At 46.3% G+C, this 5,927-nt stretch overlaps 1 pseudogene; it reads right to left on the bottom strand.

The window, feature by feature from the left end:
- Positions 1 to 5,025: 5,025 nt before the first annotated feature.
- LOC102851287 lies at positions 5,026 to 5,298 on the bottom strand (annotated as a pseudogene).
- Between the last annotated feature and the right edge of the window lie 629 nt (positions 5,299 to 5,927).

Below are 5,927 nucleotides of genomic sequence, written 5' to 3'. Positions count from 1 at the left end.
GAAGGAGGACCCCAGACCTTTTCTCCCACAGAACCTCGGTGTAGGCTTGAACCACCAACCTTTTAGTTAGCAGCACAGTGCCTAACTGTTGCACCACCAGAGACCGATTCCCCCAGAGCCGTAGCAGGCTCAGGGAAGGACACGTGTCGCCCCACAATGGGCTGATGGGCACTCTTTTGTTCTGGCTGCATCCAAACAGGAATATCATGGAAATAAGTATGGCTGCATGAGATGAATCTGGAGCGCAGCCCAGGGCGGGGGCTCTGCAGTCAGTTCCCAGGACCCAGAGCCCTGATACAGCTGAGGGTTGGCAGCAGAGCGTAGAACATGGGTTCTGGAGTCAGATGGTCCTGGGTTCAAGCCCCTGCTGGCACTCAGCAGCTATGTGACCTTGGGCGTGTCACATGACCAGTGACTCAGCTTCTCTACCGGGGGCTTCTCCAGCTCATCTCTGCAAGGTACATCCCTGGGCTGGACGACTCAGTAAGCAACCAAATGCAACCAGACGTACTGCCAAAGAGCTGGTTCTGACTCAGAGTGGCCTTCCTCTTTTCATTGTGTATTCAAATCACCTACCTTTTGTTTAGCCTTGCAACACATAACCAGCTCTGCCGGGGGGCTCCGCTCTGCCCCAGGGCTCCGTGAACAAGGTACACACAAGGCCAGCTGTGCCCTCCCACCAGTCTGCAGTGCTCAATGTCACCTGTCCTCCCCCACATCAAGGAAGAGGTGCAACCCGTGTGAGATTGCTTGAGCATCACAGATTAGCAAATCAACTCCTTAAGCCATGCTGCATTGCTTAGGGCAGGCTGGTGCGTCCCGTGCTGCGGAGGACAATGGGGCCACATGAGGGCAGATCCCTCTGGTCATCTGGTTGCTGCTCAGCCCTAAGGGGCAGTCTTGTCCTTTGTTGTCTCAGCTTCTGAGGCTCAGAGCTTCCAGCAGAGGCAGGAAGGGGGGTGCTCTGGAGTTCCAGATATGTAGAGGCAGGGCTTGCTGGCATATTCCCAGCCTCAATCGAGGGCTTCCTCTTTTATCACCACTTCCCCCTCAGGGCTACAGTTACTTCATCTGTGTAAGGGGTCAATATCCCAGCCCCAGGAACCTATAGGGTCTCTGGAGTCAAGAGATTTGTCTTCCATTCTCCAAGCTCCAGTTCTTCCAGATTGTTCCTGAGGATTGCTCAGTCAGCACCAGAATTTGTGCTTAAATGCAATGACTTTTTTTCTCTTAAAAAAAAAAAAAAGGAAATTTCATGCCATCACAAGTAGAAAACAATTATTACTTGCCCCCCCAAAAAAATTAGAAAGTAGTCATAGATAATCACAACGGAAACGATGTTATTAAATGCTAGTGAGAACTGTGGCCCAAGGTCCAGGCATAAGTGACACAGCATTGATGGTGCCTGGTTGTGGTGTCACAGAGGTGGTCAAAGTGTCCTTGTAGTAAGCAGAAACTTTGTTTCCCACTTAATTAGAAGGTAAGGTATCACAACAGTTAGTTGTCAGGCCAGAACCAAGCTCAAAGGGAGAACAAAGGATCAAGGAATATCGACATGTCAACAAAGGGAGTGGACAGCCTCAACTACCACGGAGTGCCCCCCTTCTCTCCCTAGATGATCACCCACCTGACTAAACCACAGTGGAATGTCCCTCCCTAAAGACCCTCACTATAAAACCTGCCCTAATCCACCTTATTGTTATGTACCATCGAGTTGTTTGCAACTCATAGTGACCCTATGTACAAGAGCCCTAAACACCGTACTATCCTGTGCCAACCTTGCTGTCTCAAACACACTCATTCCCACCACTCCACTCACACAATCGATCCATCTCATCGAGGGTCTTTCTCTCCTGCGCCGTCCCTCCACTCTGCCAAACATGATGTCCCTCTCCAAGGACAAGTCCCTTCTTGCAACATGTCCAAATTATGTCTGATGAAGCTTCAGAATCCTTGACTTTAAGGAGCATTCTGGCTTCACCCTCTCCAGGACAAACCTGTTTGTTCTCCTAGCAGTCCATGCTATATTCAACACTCTTCTCCAGCACCACAGCTCAAAGGCATCAATTCTCCTTCTATCATCCCTAGTCACTGTCCAACTCTCCGATGCATAGCCCACAATTATGAAGACTATAGCCTGAGTCAGGCACACCTTAGGCTCCAGCCTGATGTCATTGCTCTTCAGTACTCTTGAGAGGTCCCTCACAGCTGACTTTCCCAATGCAATTAATCTCCTGATTTTCTGGTTGCTGTTACCAAGAGTGTTGACTGTGGAACCAAGTAACCCAAAACTGTTAACTCAATCTCTTTAACATCCATACTGATGCTGCCAATTAGCCCAGTGGTGAGAATCTTTGTTTTCTTGATGTTGAGCTTCAATCCATATTGAAGACTGCAGTCATTGACCTTCTGCAGCAAGCGCTTCAGGTCCTCTTCAGTTTCAGCAAGCAGGGTTGCGTCGTCTGCATAACACAGGTTGATGATGATTCTTCCTCCAATCCTGATGCCACATTCATTCTTCCTCGTACAGCCCAGCGTCTTGGATGATCTGTTCTGCATACAGATTGAAAAGGTATGGAGACAAAATACATCCCTGATGGACCCCTTTCTTGTTTTTGAACCATCCAGTGTCTCCCTGCTGTGCTTCATTGACTATGCAAAGGCTTTTGACTGTGTGGATCATAACAAGCTATGGCTGACTCTGAGAAGAGTGGGAATCCCAGAACTCTTGATTGTGCTAATGTGAAACCTATACTTGGACCAAGAAGCAGTCGTCAGAACAGAGCAGAGAGACACTGGATGGTTAAAAAAAATCCACCTTAGGGTGCAGTATTTCCTTGGTCTGTCCCTCTGCCTGTGTCTCTCTCTGCAGACCAAGGAATCCCGCCCGGGAGACCCCTTAATAAAGCTTCTTCAGCTTCCTTTCTTTCTCTGGTCCCTTCCTTGAGTTCTTGGCCTTACGTCCAGTGCAAAGACATAACCTTAGTTACTCCAAAGCTTACTGATAGATGGCTGTTTCAAACCCACCCAGCATATCGATGGAGCAAGATTTAGCAATCTGTTTTTTCAATTTTTGGCTTGGGGTAAGTTGGGGTTTGATTTTATCCTTTCATTCCATCTCCGGATTCATCCAATGCCAGCCACACCTGCCATCTCGCCCTCGAGTGGCACCAGTGAGGTGGAAGTTGTGTACGTGGGATGTGGCAGAGGGAAGATCACTTCTGGTGAGATTGTCAGCATTGCCTGTCAGATGTGACATCAATCTTTAGTCAGAGAACTCTCTCTGGAACTATTAACAAGATCTTGGGAACTGCCCAGTCTGTATAGATGGCCACCACTCTCGTGATGTCATAGATGATGTCATCAATGCTGTAGTGGAATGCCTAGCTATCTAAGAACTACCTAAGATGAAAGTATTTCAATAAAGGATCATTTGAGAATCAGGGAAGAAACTCAAAAGTTCAAATTAGCCATAACTCCACTTGCTCCCTGCCACCCTCCAGTTCTTAAGTTTTATTTGCTACAGCGTTAAATAGCATGTAGATTTTTTAAAAGGTTTTTTTTCCTTATTAATTTTCATGAAAGTTTACAGAGACTTAGAGTTTCCAGTCATTCATTGTTGCTATTTTCTCCCTGCCCACCACCTCCCACGTTCTGTTGTTTGTTTTTTTTTTTAATATTTTAAACATTTTATTATTTTTTTGTGTGTGTGTACCTTCAAATTGGATCTGACTGGTATAGGAGGAGATTGCCCCTCTTTCTCCAGAAGGGACATCATGCTTGGGAGCGTGGAGGGACAGCGCAGGAGAGGAAGGCCCTCTGTGTGGTGGATTGATTCAGTGACTGGGATAATTGGGATGGGAGTGTCAGAGACAGTGCGACTGGCACAGGACAGAGCGGGGTTTAGGGCTGTTGTACATAGGGTCGCTATGAGTCGCAGGCAACTCGATGGCACATAACAACAAGAACATCTCCAGAAGAGCGTCTGGTGGATTCGAACCTCGTACCTCTGGGATTACACAACTCCACTTGCATGGTATTCTATCAAGCTGCCCCCAAGTGGCTGCTTCTAAACCGAGCAAGTCCAGTTCTTAGTCTCATTTTTCTAGTTCCTTGTCCAAGTGTATGACTCTGGGCGGATTGATCCTTGCCGTTCTTGTTTTCTGGTCAGGCTTGGCAAGCTGGCCGAAAGCCAAGCTATTATGGAAGTGGATGCCACTCATGCTTCCAAGTTCATTAAAATAAAAAAAAAATGAGGCAAATGACTCATAGTGACCCTATGAACAAAAGTCCTAGACACCTCCTGTATAACTTTCCTCCTCTCTTCAGGTTCATAGGGTTTCCAGAGGCAAGCTATTACGGAAGTGGGTGCCACTCATGCTTCCAAGTTCATTAAAATAAAAAAAAAATGAGGCAACACTAGAAGTCCGAGTGCATTACACAAGTCCGTATGGCTCTAAACAGACCAATGATGCCCCAGAGGGGCACCTGTACACCCAGTAGTTTGATAAAGGACTTGCCTGGTGAATCCTACCTGCCTCCATGGAGTTACAACAGGCAAGAAAGCAACAGGAAAAAATAACATTTCTTTTATATATTTTAAGAGAGAGACATGTCCTTTTAGTCACAGAAGGGTGATTGAAAGATGGCTCCTTAAGAGGATGGGACATTTATTCTCTTAACCTAGAAGGACAGTTGTTGTTTTTTTTTTTTGTTTGTTTGTTTTTTTAAATTTTATTATTTTTGTGTGCGTGTACCGTCAAATCAGATCTGACTGGTACAGGAGGAGATTGCCCCTCCTTACCCGGCAGAGCATCTGGTGGATTCGAACAGTTTTTTTTTTTAATTTATTTTATTATTTTTTACTAAGGGCTATAAAAATATCTAGCGAGATAAATAAATGTGATGCAATGATCTGTGTCCTAATTCGAAGAACCTTCTTTCACTGCATTGTTTTCCTTCACAATGGCCTTCAAATCACAGGAGGCCGTGATCCCAGGCCATTTCTTCTTCTTTTATTTCATGTTACAGGATTTCTGAATTGGTATGCCACCCTCTAGTCTTCTCATTTATAAATCAAATTCATTTTCAATCCATTGTTTAGAGGAAGCGTATTTTTCTCTGTTCCACAAAAAGGACTTTTTCCTTCACGATGGGATCATAATGCAAAAGAGTCAGTTTCTCCTGCAGTCGACCTCTCTTGGTGTTGAAGGCGTAACCTGTCCCTGCTTGGCTTACCATTCTTACCAGAATGTTTTTTGACTTGCTCTTGGCAAAGGAGACTGCAGTTAGGAACATGACGATGACACCAAAAGTCACCCTAGCCCACAACCAGAAGGACAGTTTTGAGGAAGAACTCTTCAGGAAGTTTAAATCCCTGAACTGGTGTGGTTTGCCTCTCCACTCAGCGGTCAATAGCACACTGGTTGGCACTCCCTCCAGCAACATAATTGGTCTTTTTGACTTTGTGTCAAAGGTCATTTTTTTCAGTGGGTAGTGGTGATGTTATTAGGTGCCATGAATCAGAACCGACTCATTGCCGACCCTCTGGAGGGTTTACATCACGTGGGAAGAGTGGCTGGTGGATTTGACCTGTCAGCCTGTAGGTTGACAGTACAATTCCTACCAGTGTTGTTATGTGCCATCGAGTCGCTTGCGACTCATAGCGACCCTACATACACCAGTCCTAAACACCGTTCTATCCTGTGCCAACCTAGCCGTCTCAAACACACTCATTCCCACCACTCCACTCACAGAATCGATCCAGCTCATCGAAGGTCTTCCTCTCCTGCGCCGTCCCTCCACTCTGCCAAACATGATGTCCCTCTCCTTGCAAGAGTCCCTCCTTGCGACATGCCCAAAGTATGTCAGACAAAATTTCAGAATCCTTGACTCCAGGGAGCATTCCAACTTCACCCTCTCCGGGA

Source organism: Elephantulus edwardii, unplaced genomic scaffold (assembly GCF_000299155.1).
Source record: "Elephantulus edwardii isolate Elephantulus edwardi_28Jun2011 unplaced genomic scaffold, EleEdw1.0 scaffold00086, whole genome shotgun sequence".
Classification (NCBI taxonomy): domain Eukaryota; kingdom Metazoa; phylum Chordata; class Mammalia; order Macroscelidea; family Macroscelididae; genus Elephantulus; species Elephantulus edwardii.
This window is presented reverse-complemented; position numbering and strand designations above follow the sequence as displayed.